At 48.1% G+C, this 18,911-nt stretch overlaps 1 non-coding gene and 1 pseudogene across 1 annotated transcript; both read right to left on the reverse strand.

The window, feature by feature from the left end:
- Positions 1 to 323: 323 nt before the first annotated feature.
- LOC112633943 lies at positions 324 to 430 on the reverse strand. The gene has a single exon (XR_003121692.1). It is a non-coding gene; the product is annotated as a U6 spliceosomal RNA (small nuclear RNA).
- A 14,397-nt stretch (positions 431 to 14,827) lies between these two features.
- On the reverse strand, positions 14,828 to 18,683 carry LOC112632466 (annotated as a pseudogene).
- Positions 18,684 to 18,911: the final 228 nt, after the last annotated feature.

Here is an 18,911-nt window from a genome sequence, read left to right on the forward strand (position 1 = left end):
GTTTTAAAAAAAAAATCAAGCGGGCTAGGTGCAGTGGCTCATGGCTATAATCCCAGCATTTTGAGAGGCCAAGGCAGGAGGATCAGTTGAGCCCAGGAGTTCAAGACCAGCCTGGGCAAGATGGCAAGACTGTGTCAACAACAACAAAATTAATAATTAGTTGGGCATGGTGGCACACACCTGTAGTCCCAGCTACTTGGGAGGCTGAGGTGGAAGGATCCTTTGAGCCCAGGAGTTGGAGACTGCCATTAACTATGATCATGCCACTGCACTCCAGCCTGGGTGACAGAGAAGACTCCATCACTTTTTCTTTCTTTTAAATTAAAAATATGGAATGCTTTATGAATTTGTGTGTCATCCTTGCACAAGGGCCATGCTAATGTTCTCTGTATCATTCCAAATTTAGTGTATATGCTGCCAAAGCGAGCGCAGGACTTCATCTCTTAAAAAAAATATATCAGGTGAACAGCATATGTAATAGGCTGCCTTTTGTGCAGAAGTAAATAAGATAATATCTGTCTCTGAGAGATCCAAGAAGCTGGCTGCTTCAGAGGACGGGAGCAGGGCGGGGAAGAAAGATGGCTTCTTTCTCTATAAGCATTTTTTAAAGTTTTATTTATTGAGACGGAGTCTCACTCTGTTACCCAGCCTGGAGTGCAGTGCCATTATCTCGGCTCACTGCAAGCTCCGCCTCCCAGGTTCATGCCATTCTCCTGCCTCAGCCTCCTGAGTAGCTGGGACTATAGGTGCCCACCACCACGCCCAGCTAAATTTTTTATTTTTAGTAGAGATGGGGTTTCACGGTGTTAACCAGGATGGTCTTGATCTCCCGACCTCGTGATCCACCTGCCTCGGCCTCCCAAAGTGCTAGGATTATAGGCGTGAGCCACCTCGCCCGGCACTTTTTTTTTTTTTGAGATGGAGTCTGGCTCTGTTGTCCAGGCTGGAGTGCAGTGGCTCAAGTTCGGCTCACTGCAACTTCCATCTCCCAAGTTCAAGTGATTCTCCTGCCTGGTCTCCTGAGGAGCAGCTGGGACTACAGACACATGCCACTGTGCCCAGCTAATTTTTGTATTTTTATTAGAAACGGGTTTTTGCCATGTTGGCCAGGGTGGTCTTGAACTCCTGACCTCAGGTGATCCACCTGCCTTGGCCTCCCAAAGTGCTGGGATTACAGGCGTGCGCCACTGTGCCCGGCCTCTAGAAGTCTTTGTTTGTTTTTGTTTTTAGATGAAGTCTCCCTCTGTCACCCAGGCTGGAGCGCAGTGGTATGATCTTAGCTCACTGCAACTTCTGCCTCCTGGGTTCAAGCCATTCTCCTGCCTCAGCATCCCCAAGTAGCTGGGACTACAAGTGTGCACCACCATGCCCAACTAATTTTTTTTTTTTAGTGGAGACGAGGTTTCACCATGTTGGCCAGGCTGCTCTTGAACTCTTGACCTCAGGTGATCCACCTGCCTCGGCCTCCCAAAGTGCTGGGATTACAGGTGTGAGCCCAGCCTAGAAGCCATTTTAAAGAATATGAATGTTTTATTTCAGAGATATGTGTCACTATTTCAAATAAACTTTTCATGAAAAAAATCCAGCCACAAAAAATGAGGCAGATACTGACAGCCTCTGAGACTCTTCTTCCTCTGTCCAATGGAGTAATATGTCTGGTGACCAACCAGCCCAGTTTGCCTGGCACTGAGGGTGTTCTGGGGCAATCCCAGACAAAGTGGGAGGAGGTGGTCACCTTGGAAAAAGGAAAGTTGTGGAAGCCTTCAAAGGTGGATGTTAGGGGGCTGAGCTGGGCCCCGAAGCCAGGCCTCTGTGCACCTGCCTGGGTCCGATCACGTGTCTGCCAGAGCCCAGTTCCACACCTGGGAGATCGATGCCTCTGGAGCTCAAGGCCTGAGATAGGCCACTGGGATGTCCCTATAGTGCAAAGCCCACCTTCCCCAGTGAGTCTCTGGGCACTTGCAGGGTGGGCGGGCTCAGGGTCTCATACATGCACACTTGCTCCCACACTTCTCATTCAGACTGTCTCAGACTTGGCCCCTTACCCGTCAGACTGCACTGATAGAGCCCTGCTCTCTCCATCTTCCTGGCAGAAGGCTGAACCTGCCTCCAGGAAAATCCCAGGGTCTCCTGGCTCCCCTGCCGGCACCTGCCTTGCATACCTGTAGAGCTTTGTGCATCTTTGACCCACAGCAGGTGAGAGGTATTGGCAAGAAGAGGAAAGTGAGAGCAAACTCTTTTGTTTTCTTTTTCTTTTTTATTTAGGGACTTGGCTGCCGCGCAGACCACAGTGACCTGGCTCTCGCGGCTGCCCGCAGTCTCCTTTTTCCCCAAGGATGCCTGGAATCCTTCCCCAGATCCTCCCAGAGCTGGCCTCAGTTCAAATATTACCTTAGTGATGTTAATGCCATTTCCCTTTCCCATCTCTGTCACATTGGCCTTGAGTGGTAGGCAAGATTATCAGCTCCATTTTATAAATGAGGAAACTGAGGCTCAGAGAGATGCTGTACTAACATGCCCAAGGCGTAGTGAGCAACTGTGGCGGGTACCTGGCTGAATGGGCTAGGATACTGTGATAAACCAGCTATGCAGACAAGGTTCCTGCACCGCGCAGCTCACAGGCGAGGGGGGAAGAGGGGTAACAGCTGGTTCAGTGTTCATGCAACTCTGAGGCACCTAAGGTGACTCAGAGGAGTGAGAGCCAGGCTGACTCCAGCTTGAGGTCACAGGCATGAGCAGGTGAGTGAAGGGGCTGGCGGAGGGTGGGGTAAGAGGACATTCCAGGTGACAGTGATAAAAAAGCCCAGGGGCAGATGAGTGTTCCAGGAAATGAAAGTGTTCAGGGAGGCCCCTTAGAGTTTCTGAGACTGCCAGTTTTTGTTGTTGTTGTTATTTTATTTTGTTTTATTTTTGGTGAAACGGAGTCTCATTGTCACCCAGGCTGGAGTGCAATGGCGTGATCTCGGCTCACTGCAACCTCCACTGCCCAGGTTCAAGCGATTCACCTGTCTCAGCCTCCCAAGTAGCTGGGATTACAGGCGCCTGCCACTGCATCCGGTTAATTTTTGTATTTTTAGTAGAGATGGGGTTTCACCATCTTGGCCAGGCTGGTCTTGAACTCCTGAACTTGTGATTCTTCCGCCTTGGCCTCCCAAAGTGCTGGGATTACAGGTGTGAGCCACCACACCCAGCTGAGACTGCCAGTATTTTTTTAAATCAGAAATGCTTAAATGGAGTTTAGAAAATTATGGCCGGGCGCGGTGGCTCAAGCCTGTAATCCCAGCACTTTGGGAGGCCGAGGCGGGCGGATCACGAGGTCAGGAGATCGAGACCATCCTGGCTAACATGGTGAAACCCCGTCTCTACTAAAAATACAAAAAAAAAACTAGCCGGGCGTGGTGGCGGGCGCCTGTAGTCCCAGCTACTCGGAGGCTGAGGCAGGAGAATGGCCTGAACCTGGGAGGCGGAGCTTGCAGTGAGCCGAGATCGCGCCACTGCACTCCAGCCTGGGTGACACAGCGCGAGACTTCGTCTCAAAAAAAAAAAAAAAAAAGAAAATTATGGTCTGTTTGTCGTACTTTTATTGAAAACATTAACACTTTTAACACATATATACAAATCACTACAGAGCACGGAGCCTGGGGTGGAGCCTAGCCCTTCAACCTTTGCTTCTGTGACCCCGGGTCAGTCCCTTTCCTTCAACTGTAACCACACCCAGGACAGGAGCTGAAACTGACGGCCACCTCAGCAGCCCACACACACACACCCCTTCACCAAGAGCAACCCCTCTCCTGACCTCACCTGGCTTTTCTCACTTATCTTAGAGATTAATAGTTTCCAGATAAAATACAGATGCCCAATTACATGTGAAGTTTAGATAAACAACAAATAGGTTTTTAGTGTATAAGGCTGCATGAGACACATGCTTCATTTTAAATTCAAATTTAACTGGGCCTTCTGTGGTTTTATTTGCTATTATCTGCCAACCCTACTTGGAGATGGGCTCCTATCAGCGTTTCCAGCACAATCTATAACCAGTCCCCTGTTGATGGGCAATTAGGTCGTTTCCCATTTTTTGCTTTCCAGGAACAATAGCCCCATGAAGATCCTTGCACAAAGGACTCTGACCTCATCTACGATTGTATCCACTGGGTGTGTTCCTAAAAGTCGCTTAGTCACTTTCCTGACTAGATTCCTGTGGCCATGGAGACCCCATGGATCAGAGGAATTCCTTCTCAGTCTCCATCGAAAGCAACTCCCTGTCACTCTCCCAATCTCACTCTCTATCAACCTTGCTCTTTCTCGTCTCTCTCCATCTCTCTCTTTTTTTTTTTTTTTTTTTTTTTGAGACAGAGTCTCGCTCAGTTGGCCAGGCTAGAGTGTAGTGGCCGCGATTTCGGCTCCCTGCAACCTCTGCCTCCCAGGCTCAAGAGATTCTTGTGCCTCAGCCTTCTGAGCAGCTGGGACTACAGTCGTGTGCCACCAAGCCCAGTTAATTTTTGTATTTTTGGTGGAGACAGGGTTTCGCCATGTTGGCCGGGCTGGTTTCAAACTCTAGAACTCAAGTGATCTGCCCAATTCAGCCTTCCAAAGTGCTGGGATTACAGGCGTGAGCCACCGCACCCAGCCTCTGTTTCTCTGCATCTGTCTCTTTCCACCTCTCTCTGCTTCTATAGATCTCTGACTCTCAGTCTTTCTCTCGCAATCTCCCCAGACTGTCAGCCTCTGTCCCTTCTCAGAGACTTTCTCCTTTTGACCCAGCAGCTCTACAAACAAAATAATCTGACAAGTTGGGGAAGATGTATTTTTAAGGATGCTCACTCTAGTACTGTCTGTAGGAGTCAAGCTAGAAACAACCTAAACACCTATTGCTAAACAAAGTATGCTCCGTCCCTACCAGGCAGCATCATGCGGCCATTGGAAATAAAACCACATCAACATGGAAAGATGTTGACAGATATCAGCGTGAAAAACACAAGTTATAGATGGACAGTAAAGCATTCGCGCATTTTCGGTTTCAATCAAAACTATAATGACCTGGGCCAGGCAAGGTGGCTCACGCCTGTAATCCTAGCACTTTGGGAGGCTGAGGCGGGTGGATTGCCTGAGCTCAGGAGTTCAAGACCAGCCAGGGCAATATTGTAAAACCCTGTCTCTACTAAAATACAAAAAATCAGCCTGGCATGGCAGCGTGTACCTGTAGTCCCAGCTACTTGGGAGGCTGAGACAGGAGAATCACTTGAACCTGGGAGGTGGAGATCGCAGTGAGCCGAGATTGCGCCATTGCACTCCAGCCTGGGCAACCGAGCAAGACACTCTCTCAATAAAAATAAAAATTAAAAAAAAATATATATATATAATAACGCAAAGACATGTAAGAGTTTCACTACTGATTGAAATAGTCATCCCGGTTGTCTCAGGGACTGGGGCCGGGGGGCCGTAGGAGGAGGAGTGGCTTCCACTTCCTTCTTTATATTTGTCTTCCCTGTAACTTTTTTTTTAAACAAGGGGCATTGTAATTTTTAACACTGTGCATTTGTGCATATTTGCTTTATTATACCCTACCTGTGTGCTCATGTGTGTGTATATGTATATTTTTTATATGCACATACACCATTATTTTCTAAACCATATCAGAGTAGATTAGAGATGTCATGCCCCTTTACCCCATACTCTTTACTGTATGTCTGCTAAGAACAAGGACATTCTATTATGTAACTGTGATATGATTATCAAAATCAGGAAATCTAACAGGGATCAATTACTTATTCCTTATTCCATAGGCCATATTCAGTTGGCCCAATAACATCCTTTATAGCAACCCTCACAACCTCAAGGATTCAATTCAGGATCATGCAGCATTGCAGTTAGTTGTCAGGCATCTTTAGTTTCTGATCTTGACGTTTTGAAAGATTTGCGAACTCCCTCAATTGGATTTGCCTGATGCTTCCTTATGATGACACTCAGCCTCTATGTTTTCCTTCCTGGAACCGCAGAAGTGGTGCTGCCTCTTCAGTACATCCCATTGAGTCACCTATGGTCTGTTCCATTATCTGTGACAGAAACTTTCATCGCTTAGTTAAGATGGGATCCGCTAGGTTTCGACACTAGCAGTGATTCTACAAAGTCACTAATTTTCCCTTTCTAAATAATGTATGCAATCATCTGAGACCATGTAAATAGACTAGATGATTTATTTTTTCTTTTTTTTTTTAGACAGCGTATCACTCTGTTGCCCAGCCTGGAGTGCAGTGATCTCGGCTCACTGCAACCTCCACCTCCTGGACTTAAAAGATCCTACCACGTCAGCCTCCTAGCTGGGATTACAGGTGTGCGTCACCACACCTGGCTATTTTTTTTACATGTTTTTTGTAGAGAGGGGGTTTCACTATGTTGCCCAGGCTGATCTCAAACTCCTGAGCTTAGGCGATCTTCCTACTTAGGCATCCCAAAGTGCTGGGATTACAGGTGTAAGCCACTGCGCCCAGCCCTAGATGATTTTTATAATCAGAAAAGGTAATCATGACTTTAAATTCTTGCAACCTGTAAGGGCTGAGCTAATCCACCTGACTCTAATCACCAGGAGTCTCCACCCCACCCCTGTCACAATGTGTTTAATGTAGCACTATCCCGTCTTTTTTTTTTTTTCTTTTTTTTGAGACGGAGTCTTGCTCTGTCACCCAGGCTGGAGTGCAGTGGCATGATCTCGGCTCACTGCACCCTCCACCTCCTGGGTTCAAGTGATTACTCCTGCCTCAGCCTCCCGAGTAGCTGGGACTACAGAAGCCTGCTACCACGCCTAGCTAATTTTTGTATTTTCAGTAGAGACTGGGTTTCTCTTGACCTCGTGATCCAACTGCCTTGGCCTCTCAAAGTGCTGGGATTACAGGCATGATCCACCACGCCCTGCCTTTCTGGTCTTACATTACATAAGGACTTTTGAAACCAGCCTACAGATGGATTTCACCTGAGGCTTTTTTAAAGATACAGATTCCCAGGCCCCACCAATTAGAATCTCTAAGGCAGGGGCCCGAGAATAGATTTTTGTAGCAAGTGCCCCCCAGGTAATTCATCTCTTCAGGCCAAATTAGGGAATCACTTCACTTCATAGTAATGTTTAGTCATCAAACATTAATAGCTAGCCTGCTGGGGTGGGGTTGGGCCCTGGGAGGTCTCAGGAATGGATGAGACAAACAATAATGACATTGGTAGCTTGCACTGATTAAGCACTTACATTGTGCAATGTTCTGGATTATTTCACTAAATTCCCACAACTCTATGAGAAAGACACTTATTAGCCCCATTTACAGATAAGCACAAACGGATTAGAATAACTTGTTCAAGGTCAAGTTAGTGAGTGGTCACCTGACCCCTAGATTAGCTAGTGTGGATGCTGGGAATAGGAGACTCCACGCAGTCTGTGCTGGGGACTATACATCTAATCGCACCTCTGCACTGGAATATCAAGTCTCACTTCTTGTCCTGGGCAAATGACCTCAGCTTCTCTGGGCTCCATTCCCTCCTCTACAAAGGTAATGCTATTTAGTATCCCTCCACCAACGCTGGCTAAGCTAATTCCATGAGATCCACTTTCCTGGAGAAACTGAATGCTTGGTTTTGATCACCTTTCAGGGCCTAAAGTGGGAAGGATTAAATCAAAATTACTGTCAGGAACCAGGGATGAAAATAATTACCATCATTGTCACTATTCTTGTATTCATGGAGCCCAGCTGAGCCCTGCATGGGACATTCAGCAGAAGACACTGCAGAGAGCCAGGAAATAACAAGGGAGGAATAAAGGGACCACACTGAGGACCTGGGCAGGTACGACCCCACCTGGCGGTAGCCATCTTGCCTGCCCACCTGTCTTGCCTTCTCTGCCTTCCAAGTTCCGACTTCATGTGCTTCCGATTTGAGGCCCCGCCTCCCCATGGTGATGGACAACGGGAGGCCAGAGCCAGGGGGTGACACTGCCCCCTTCAGGCTCTCCTTACCGCTGCACCAGACTCCTTCCAGGGTGGACAAGCTGCCACGGAAAGAAAGTAACCATTGGAAAAAGTCCCCCTCTTAGCTCTATTTCAATTCTAGAAACAATTATTGAGTCTACCCGGGGTCAGGCATGGAGACCAGTGGTGCATAAGACAGACACAGCCATTACACTCAAGGGCTTAACTTCTTGTAATTGAACAAATAATTTAATGAGAAGGTGTCGGTCGTCTGGCACAGAGCAGATGTTCAGAACGTTTATTCTGCAAATGTATGTCGAGTAGGGTTGCTAGAGTTAACCAATAAAAATACAGAATGCTCAGTTAACTGAATTTCAGATAAATAGCAAATAATTTTTAGTATGAATATTCCTGGCATTTACTTCCTGGCCTGCTTGTGCAAATTATTCACACTCATATGCAATATTTGGAAAATATTTATACTAAAAAAAATTTGGCCAGGTGCGGTGGCTTGTGCCTATAATCCCAGCACTTTGGGAGGCCAAGGCAGAAAGATCCGTTGAGCCCAGGAGGGAGAGGTCGCAGCGAGCTTGATGGTGCCACTGCACTCCGGCTTGGGAAATGAAGCAAGACCCTATCTGGGGGAAAAAAAAAAAAAAAAAAAGGCAAAGATGGGCCTGGGGCACCCAATATTTCAGAGGAAAGGGAATGTGTGTACTCCTTGAGGTAGGGAACATGACCCACTTGAGGTGCAGAAAGAAGACTTGTATGGGGCCGGGCGCAGTGGCTCACCCCTGTAATCCCAGCACTTTGGGAGGCCGAGGCAGGCGGATCACCTGAGGTTGGGAGTTCGAGACCAGCCTGACCAGCCTGAGAAACTCCATCTCTACTAAAAATACAAAATTAGCTGGGCGTGGTGGCGCATGCCTGTAATCCCAGCTACTCGGGAGGTTGAGGGAGAATTGCTTGAACCTGGAAGGCAGAGGTTGAGGTGAGCCAAGGTTGCACCATTGCACTCCAGCACTCCAGCCTGGGCAACAAGAGCGAAACTCTGTTTTTAAAAAAAAAAAAAAAAAAAAAAAAATTAATAAGGCCCGTATGGTTGGAGTAAAAAGAGTGCAGAAGTAGATGTGAAAATATCAACCTAAGTAACAGAAAGAGGCTCTCTAAAAGAGGAAGAGTCCTCAGCCTCCTGAGTAGTTGGGACCACAGGGGTGCATCACCATGTCTGGCTAATTTTTTATAGAGGTGGAGTCTTTCTATATTGCCCAGGCTGGTTTAGAACTCCTGGACTCAAGCTATCCTCCTGCCTCCACCTCCCAAAGTGCTGGGATTACAGGTATGAGCCACTGCACCTGGCCATATACAGGATTTTAAGATAACAACCAGAATCATGACTGACAGAGTCACATAAGGAACATCAGACATTCATAAATTGAATATAATCTGTAGAATATTCACATTAATTGGCCGGGCACGGTGGCTCACGCCTGTAATCCCAGCACTTTGGAAGGCCAAGGTGGGTGGATCACATGGTCAGGAGTTCGAGACCAGCCTGGCCAACATAGTGAAACCCCATGTCTACTAAAAAATACAAAAAATAAGCAAGGTGTGGTGGCGGGTGCGTTTAGTCCCATCTACTTGGGAGGCTGAGGCAGGAGAATGGTGTGAACTCGGGAGGCTGAGGCAGGAGAATGGTGTGAACTCGGGAGGCTGAGGCAGGAGAATGGTGTGAACCCGGGAGGTGGAGCTTCCAGTGAGCCAAGATCATGCCACTGCACTCCAGCCTGGGCAACAGAGCAAGACTCTGTCTCATAAAAAAAATTCACATTAATAAAATATCCATACACATTTAACTTTAGAAGAGATTAACATAACCAAAATTATGACAGATAACATTAGGAATCTATGGATTTATATAATTTTTGAAATATTTATACCAATAACATATCCATAAATGTAACTGAAAGATCTAGTAATAGAATCACTTATCACTTGACAATGCTTCCTGTACAACTTACCAGATAAATCTAATCGTTTAATATCTCTACAAGTTGAGAAATACATCATTAGAGGCCCTCCATGGGCCCAACTGCAAAATCCCAAAGTTCATTCCAGTTCAAAAAGACTTAATTGGCTGGGCGTGGTGACTCAGGCCTGTTAATCCCAGCACTTTGGGAGGCTGAGACGTGAGGACTACTTGAGGCCTGGAGTTCCGGACCAGCCTGGGTAACATAGCGAGATTCCCATCTCTACAACAACAAATAAATACAAATTTAAAAGAAAAAGAAAACTGCCAGGCATGGTGGCTCACGCCTGTAATCCCAGCACTTTGGGAGGCCGAGGCGGGCGGATCACCTGAGGTCAGGAGTTCGAGACCAGCCTGACTAACATGGTGAAACCCCGTCTCTACTAAAAATACAAAAATTAGCCCGTCATTGTAGCACACACCTGTAATCCCAGTTACTCAGGAGGCTGAGGCAGGAGAATTGCTTGAACCCGGGAGGCAGAGGTTGCAGTGAGCCGAGATCGCGCCACTGCACTCCAGCCTGGGCAACAGAGCAAGACTCCATCTCAACAACACCAACAACAACAACAAAAATTAGCCAGGCGTGGTGGCGTGCCTGTAATCCAGGCTACTCTGGAGGCTGAGACAGGGCGAATTGCTTGAACCCGGGAGGCGGAGGTTTCAGTGAGCCGAGATCGCGACACTGCACCCCAGCCTGGGTGAAAGAGCGATACTCTGTCGAAGAAGAAAGAAGAAGAAAGGAGGAGGAGGAGGAGGTGGAGGAGGAGAAGAAGAAGAAGAAGAGGAAGAAAAAAAAAACCTGGGCCGGGGGCGGGGGCTCACACCTGTAATCCCAGCACTTTGGGAAGCCGAGTTGGGCGAATCACGAGGTCAGGAGATCAAGACCATCCAGGCTAACATGGTGAAACCCCATCTCCACTAAAAAATAGAAAAAAATAGCCGGGCATGGTGGTGGGGACCTGTAGTCCCAGCTACTCGGGTGGCTGAGGCAGGAGAATGGCGTGAACCCAGGAGGCGGAGCTTGCAGTGAGCCGAGATTGTGCCACTGCACTCCAGCCTGGGCTACAGAGTGAGACTCTGTCTCTACAAAAAAAAAAAAAAAAAAGAAAAAGAAAAAGAAAACCTGGTTAACATAGGGGATATCAGGTTTTTAGTTCTGTAGCAGTGTATTTTTAATATATCTTTAGAAGGACATATAAATAATTCCCTTCTAATTATAGCCAACTTAATCACACACAAAATGCTTTTCATAAATTCTCCCTTCATGAACATCATCATGACTTATTCGGACCACTGAAGATGTGCTTTGACTCTCTGCCCTGTCTTATACTTCCTCTTCGTTAAATACCAATCATTTCACTTTAGAACATAAATTTACCAAAGATTCTTTCCCATACAAAATTATTCTCTTTTCTTAACCTTCCTTATTAAAAATATATCTTCATATCCATAACTTTCTTCATATCTCTCTCAGTTATTGGTACTATTATCTTGTTTCTATTTCCTTCATAAGTCCATTTTTTCTTTTCTGTTTTTGAGATGGAGTCTCGCTCTGTCACCCAGGCTGGAATGCAGTAATGCAATCTCGGCTCACTGCAAGCTCTTCCTTCTGGGTTCAAGCGATTCTCCTGCCTCAGCTTCCCATGTAGCTAGGACTACAGGCATGAGCCATCACGCCCAGCTAATTTTTGTATTTTTAGTAAAGATGGGGTTTTGCCATGTTGGCCAGGCTGGTCTCAAACTCTTGACCTCAGGTCATCTGCCCACCTCAGCCTCCCAAAGTGCTGGGGTTACAGGCGAGAGCCACCGCGCCCAGCCAGTCCATATTTTTTAAAAACTTACATAACCTCCAAATTAAACAAAATTATCCTTTTATTTTCAATAAAGAACACATTTTTTGGTCAGGTGCAGTGGCCCACGCCTGTAATCCCAACACTTTGGGAGGCCAAGGCGGGCGGATCACGAGGTCAGGAGATCAAGACCATCCTGGCTAACACGATGAAACCCTGTCTCTACTAAAAATATAAAAAAATTAGCCAGGCGTGGTGGCGGGGGCCTGTAGTCCCAGCTACTCGGGAGGCTGAGGCAGGAGAATAGGGTGAACCAGGGAGACAGAGCTTGCAGTGAGCAGAGATGGCACCACTGCACTCCAGCTTGGCAACACAGCAAGACTCCATCAAAAAAAAAAAAACCCCACAGTTTTGACCGGGCACCGTGGCTCACGACTGTAATCCCAGCACTTTGGGAGGCCAAGGAGGGTGGATCACTTGAGGCCAGGAGTTCAAGACCAGCTTGGGCAACATAGTGAGTCCCTATCTCTACAAAAAAAAAAAAAATTAGGTGGGTTGGCTGGGCGCGGTGGCTCATGCCTGTAATCTCAGCACTCTGGGAGGCCGAGGCAGGCGGATCACGGGGTCAGGAGATCGAGACCATCCTGGCTAACATGGTGAATGAAACCCTGTCTCTACGAAAAATACAAAAAAAAAAAAATTAGCTGGGCATGGTGGCGGGCACCTGTGGTCCCAGCTACTCAGGAGGCTGAGGCAGGAGAATGGCGTGAACCCAGGAGGTGGAGCTTACAGTGAGCCGAGATCGCGCAATCGTACTCCAGCCTGGGCAACAGAGCTAGACTCCGTCTCAAAAAAAAAAAAAAAAAAAAAATTAGGTGAGTGTGGTGGCACATGTCTATAGTCCCAGCTACTTGGGAGGCTGAGGCAGGAGGATCACTTGAGCCCAGGAGTTCAAGGCTGCAGTGAGCTATGATTGTGCCATTATACTCCAGTCTAGGGGACAGAGTAAGACCCTGTCTCTAAAATAAAACAAAACAAAACAAAAAAGCCTCTACCAAAAAGAGGGAGGCTCACCTGAGAGAAAACTCACCAGCGCAGAAAAGGTGAGCCATGGAAGCAGTGAGCTCAAAGGGCTCTAGTGTATACTGTACACCAATTCCAAGAATCACTGATTTTTTCCAGTACTAATCTTTTTCAGGTCCCATTTCTGACACCATATATGTCAACCTAAATTAACAGAGAGAGGCTCTCTAGAAGAAAAAGATATTTAGTTGGGAATAGAGCATTGCCATGGGTACATGTGCAAACTACTGTATATTCGGGGAGGTAAAGGAAGACAAAGGTTTTTGTTTTGTTTGTTTTTTGAAACAAGGTCCCCCTCTGTTGCCCAGGCTGGAGTGTAGTGACGCAATCATAGCTCAGGGAAGCCTTGGACTCCTGGACTCAAGCGATCTCGCCTCAACCTCCTGAGTAGCTGGGACTGCAGGTGCGTGCCACCACACATGGATAGACAAAGGTTGGTTCTTTTTGATGATCAAGTATCAACCAAGCTATGGAACAGACAAAGGTTTTTAAAGGACAAAATGAGGGTTATGCTTTTTAAAAATTTTATTTTTTATCTTTGAGACAGGGTCCCGTTGCGTCATCCAGGCTGGGGTGCAGTGGTACAATCTTGGCTTATTGCAGTATCAACCTCGTGGGCTCAAGCAATCCTCCTGCCTCAGCCTCCTGAATAGCTGGGACCAGAGGCAGGTGTCACCACACCCAGCTAATTTTTTTTTTTTTTTTTTAAGAGGTGGGTCTGGCTTTGGTCTCGAACTCCTGGGCTGGAACTCCTGGGCTCCAGCGATCCTTCTATCTCTGCCTCCCAAAGTTCTGGGATTACAGGCATAAGCCACCGTGCCCAGCCTACATAGTTAATTTTTTTTTCAAAGACAAGATCTCACTATGTTGGCCAGACTGGTCTCTAACTCCTGGCCTCAAGCGATCCTCTTGCCTCGGGCCTCCCAAAATGTTGGGATTATAGGTGGGAGCCATTGCGCTGGGCAGGTAATTTTTTTTTAAATTTATCTTTGGCTACAAAGATCATTAACAAAGGTGTCGGCAGTGTGAGGTTGTACAGGCAGTTGCTGAGCGGATGTCCTTGTAGAAGTATTTTTTGTATAAAGTTGCATTCCGGGCTGGGTGCAGTGGGTCATGCCTGTAATCCAAGCACTTTAGGAAGCTGAGGTGGGAAGATCACCTGAGGTCAGGAGTTCAAGACCAGCCTGGCCAACATAGTGAAACCCTGTGTCTACTAAAAATACAAAAATTAGCCGGGCATGGTGGTGCGCGCCTGTAATCTCAGCTACTAGAGAGGCTGAGGCAGAAGAATCGCTTGAACCTGGGAGGCAGAGGTTGCAGTGAGCCAAGATCATGCCATTATGCTCCAGCCTGGGCAACAAGAGTGAAACTCTGTCTCAAAAAAAAAAAAAAAAAAAAAGTTGCATTGCGACGGCCTTTGTGCAAGGTTGTTTTGTGATGTTTGTGAATCTTTTGTGATAGTTTTTGTTATTAGGCATACAAGCATTCATTGCATAGCCTTCCCTGACTATGTGTCAGGGTTTTTTGGGGTTTTTTTGAGAGGCAGTTTCGCTCTTGGTGTCAGGGTTGTTTTGTTTAACACTAGTGACTACGTTTTGATTCTGAAACGTAGAATCACAAGAAGCCGAGGTTGGAGAGGGAGGCAGTTGGCAGAGGTCACAGGGTCTTGAGGACCCTGTGGGGTGTGGGGCTTTGAGGGTAACTGAAGCCACTGAAGGGTTTTAAAGGATATGGTCACATTTGGATTTTTGGAAGATCCTTCTGGCTGCTTGGTGGCAGGGGATTGGATGTTGGCTGGGCAGCAATGGAGAGAGGTCACATGGAAAGTTGTGGCAATATTTCAGATGAGATCACAGTGGCTTTTAAGATGTAGGTGCCAGTGGGATGATAAGAAAACACAAACGTGTGTTTTGGTTTTTTTTACCTCTGAACTTTTTATTGACCTCCTGTTCCCCAAAGGGTACCCTGCTTCCACTGGCTTAATGTCTCAGAACTTTGGTGTCATTGGTCTCAGACACCATTTTGCCATCCACTACCTGGTGGGTAGTGGTCTTTTGGATGGTTTGCATGGAGTTGCGGCTGTCCAGGGCATCACCAAGATTGAAGTCCTCGCTCTCTTCCAGCAGGCGGCAGTAGGTGGCGATCTCAGCCTCCAGCTTGACCTTATGTTCAGCAGGGCCTCCTACTCCTGGGCCTGGTGCTATCCCTCTGCCTGGGTCTGTGCCAGCTCTGACTCCAGGTGCAGCAGTATCCCGCTGAGCTGTTCCATCTGCAGGGCATAGCAGGCCTCCACCTCCCTCAGGCTGTTCTCCAAGCTGGATGGAGTCCAGATAGATCTCCAAGGAGTGTACATCTCAGTTCTGTGAGAGTCATCTCAGCAGCTCCAACCTTGGTGGACTGCGTGGTGACTACTGTGGTGCTCTCCTCAGTCTACTGAGACCAGTACTTGTCCAGCTCCTCTCGGTTCTTCTGAGTCAGCTCGTCATATTGGGCCCGGATGACCTTGCCGAGGTCCTGAGATTTGGGGCATCTACCTCCACGGTCAACCCAGAGCTGGCAATCTGGGCTTATAGGCCTTTTACTTCCTCTTTGTGGTTCTTCATGAAGAGCAGCTCCTCCTTGAGAGCCTCGATCTCTGTCTCCAGCTGCAACCAAGTGACACTGATGTCATCAATGACCTTGTGGAGCCCATGGATGTTGCTCTCCACAGACTGGCACATGGCCAGCTCTGTCTCCTACTTGATTCTAAAGTCATCAGCAGCAAGATGGGCACTGTCGACCTGCAGAACGATGCGAGCATTGTCCACGGTATTTGTGAAGATCTGAGCCCTCAGGTCCTCGATGGTTTTGAAGTAATGGCTCCAGTCTCTGACCTGGGTCCCTTCTTCTCCAGGTGCTCCCGGATTTTGCTCTCCAGCTTCTGGTTCTTGGTCTCCAGGCCTCTCATTCTGTCCAGGTAGGAGGCCAGAAGGTCGTTCAGGCTTTGCATGGTCTCCTGCTCATTCTGGATGCCTCCCATTCCTGCCAGATCCCTAGCCATCCCCACGGACAGGTCCCCGGACCCCATGCCACCCCGGAAGCTGGTGGAGCAGGATTTGGAGATCCGGGAACCAGAGCCCCTGGTGCCTGCATAGATGCTGACTGGGCTGCTGACCAGCAAGGTGCCATAGCTAGGCGTCTGGACAGAGCCCAGGGACCGGTAGGGTAGTTGGTGGAGAAGGTGGAGTGGTGAAGCTCATGCTGTCCGGGGGGGAGAGTGAGAGGACAGGACTCAGGCTTTGCTGACATTCTTTCTTTTTTATTATTTTTTTGAGACAGTGCCTCACTCTGTCACCTAGGCTGGAGTGGCGCAACTGCGGCTCACTGCAACCTCTGCGTCCAGGGTTCTGTGATTCTCCTGCCTCAGCCTACCGAGTAGCTGGGACTACAGGCACCCACTACCACGCCCAGCTAATTTTTGTATTTTTAGTAGAGACGGGGTTTCATCATGTTGGCCAGGCTGGTCTCAAACCCCTGACTTCAAGTGATCTGCCCGCCTAGGCTTCCCAAAGTGCTGGGATTACAGGTGTGAGCCCCCACACCTGGCCCAAATGTGTTATTTAAGAGCTAAAATTAACTTGAGACAACAGAGCGAGACTCCATCTCAAAAAAATAAAAATAAATAAAATTAACTTGATTTGGTAATATGGGGCATGGAGGTGGACAAGGAGTTAAAGATGAGGTGTGGGTTAATTCTTGAGCAGTTACAAGGATGGTGGTTATGTCTGCTGGGAAAGAGAAGCTGAGCAGACAGCGTGGGGTGGTAGCAAGGTGGTGGATGAGTTCAGTTTGAGTCATGCAGAACTTAGAATGCGTTTATTTATTTATTTATTTAGAGACAGAGTTTCACTCTTGTTGTCCAGGCTGGACTGCAATGGCGCAATCTTGGCTCACCACAACCTCTCCCTCCCGGGTTCAAGTGATTCTCCTGCCTCAGCCTCCAGAGTAGCTGGGATTACAGGTATGTGCCACCACACCTGGCTAATTTTGTATTTTTAGTAGAGATGGGGTTTCTCCATGTTGGTCAGTCTGGTCTCGAACTCCTGCCTCGGCCTCCCAAAGTGCTGGGATTACAGGCGTGAGCCACCACACCCAGCCTAGGGTGCCTTTAAATCACACAGCTGAGCAGGTCTACGAGGAAGCTGGCCAGAGAGCTGTCAGGCCTAGGATCATCGTTCTGGGTGCACTGACACAAGAATGGTAATGAAGACCAACGGCAGAGGGGTGAGTGGGTGAATCTGCCCAGGAAGGGAACACAGGGTGAGTGGGAGCAGAGCCTGAGGAATCCCACTAGCGAGGAGAAGGGAACCAGGAGGAGCAGGCTGCCGAGGAAACAGAATAGGAATATGGCAGAGAACTGAGAAGAGAAACCAGGAGGGCCTCCCAGCTAAAAAGTCAACAGAAGCAACTTCTGTGAAAAGAGGGAGGGATCAAGAGCGCCTTGAAGAGGGAGCTGGACAAGGACTAATGTCTCAGTTCAAATGTCATTTTCTCGACCTGTTTTGGCATGACATAGGATTTCATTTCCAGAGGATGTCAGACCTCAAAGAAACAGGCACAAATTGCAGTTCTCAGAGGTAACTGGAGTCCAGGACTCAACCGATACTTAGACAAAGGTGGCCTGCATGGATATGGAGGCGGAAGAGGCCTCCCAGGTATCTGGCTGGGGTAGTTACCACTGCAAGATGGAATAATACAAAAGAGGGCATGGGTGAAGATTGGAGATGCTGGCTGTATTAAATGAGGTTTCAGGGCCAGGTGCAGTGGCTCACACCTGTAATACCAGCACTTTCAGAGGCCGAGGCAGTCGGATCACATGAGGTCAGGAGACGAGCCTGACCAACATGATGAAACACCATCTCTACTAAAAATACAAAATTAGCTGGGTATGGTGGTGGGCGCCTGTAATCCCAGCTACTCGGGAGACTGAGGCACGAAAATCACTTGAACCTGGGAGGCAGAGGTTGCAGTGAGCCAAGACTGCACCACTGCACTCCAGCCTGGGCAAAAAGAGCGGAACCCCAACTCAAAAAAGCAAAACAAAACAGGTTCCAGGCCAGGCTCGGCGGCTGACACCTGTAATCCCAGCACTTTGGGAGGCCAAGGTGGACCACCTGAGCCCAGGGGTTCAAGCCCAGCCCAGGCAACATAGTGAGACCCTCTTTTTTTTTTTTTTTGAGACGGAGTCTCGCTCTGTTGCCCGGGCTGGAGTGCAGTGGCCGGATCTCAGCTCACTGCAAGCTCCGCCTCCCGGGTTCACGCCATTCTCCTGCCTCAGCCTCCCGAGTAGCTGGGACTACAGGTGCCCGCCACCTCGCCCGGCTAGTTTTTTGTATTTTTTAGTAGAGACGGGGTTTCACCATGTTAGCCAGGATGGTCTCGATCTCCTGACCTCGTGATCCGCCCGTCTCGGCCTCCCAAAGTGCTGGGATTACAGGCTTGAGCCACCACGCCCGGCGACCGTGTCTCTTACTAAAAAAACAAAAAACAAAAAACTAAGATTTCTATGGGATTGGAATGAAGCTCAAGCAGCCAAACACTACAGTGGGCACCTACGATGCTGTGCAGGGAGAGCTCTGTATACTTTGCTCCTTGGATCCTAGCATCCTTAAGAGGCAGATAAAATTATCTCCACTTCATAGGAGACAGGTTCAGAAAATATTCACTAGATGCCCCACAGCTCACAGCAGAGTATGAACTTAAACACATCCAGGACCTGAAACTTGACCCTGCAGAGTCCCTTTACTACAAGCCCTCAGCACTGCTGCTGTTATGCACACGCAGCGGAAGCCGCATGTCTAAAACCTTGCTATATGGAGCACTGTCACTTCTCACCTCCCAGAGCCTCCCAACTGTAACAAGTGTTCTTTTTACAGAGGACAGGCACCATGAGGCCCAGCTGATGGCGTCAGAGATTAGACGCCAAATAGGACTCAGCAACAAGCAAGAACTTCCCTTCTAGAAAGGGTTAACAATCTCCTGGAGGTTCCCCAAGCCCATTGTGTGGCAAATGGTGTTGAATGA

The sequence above is a fragment of the Theropithecus gelada genome, chromosome 10, assembly GCF_003255815.1.
Source record: "Theropithecus gelada isolate Dixy chromosome 10, Tgel_1.0, whole genome shotgun sequence".
Classification (NCBI taxonomy): Eukaryota; Metazoa; Chordata; class Mammalia; order Primates; family Cercopithecidae; genus Theropithecus; species Theropithecus gelada.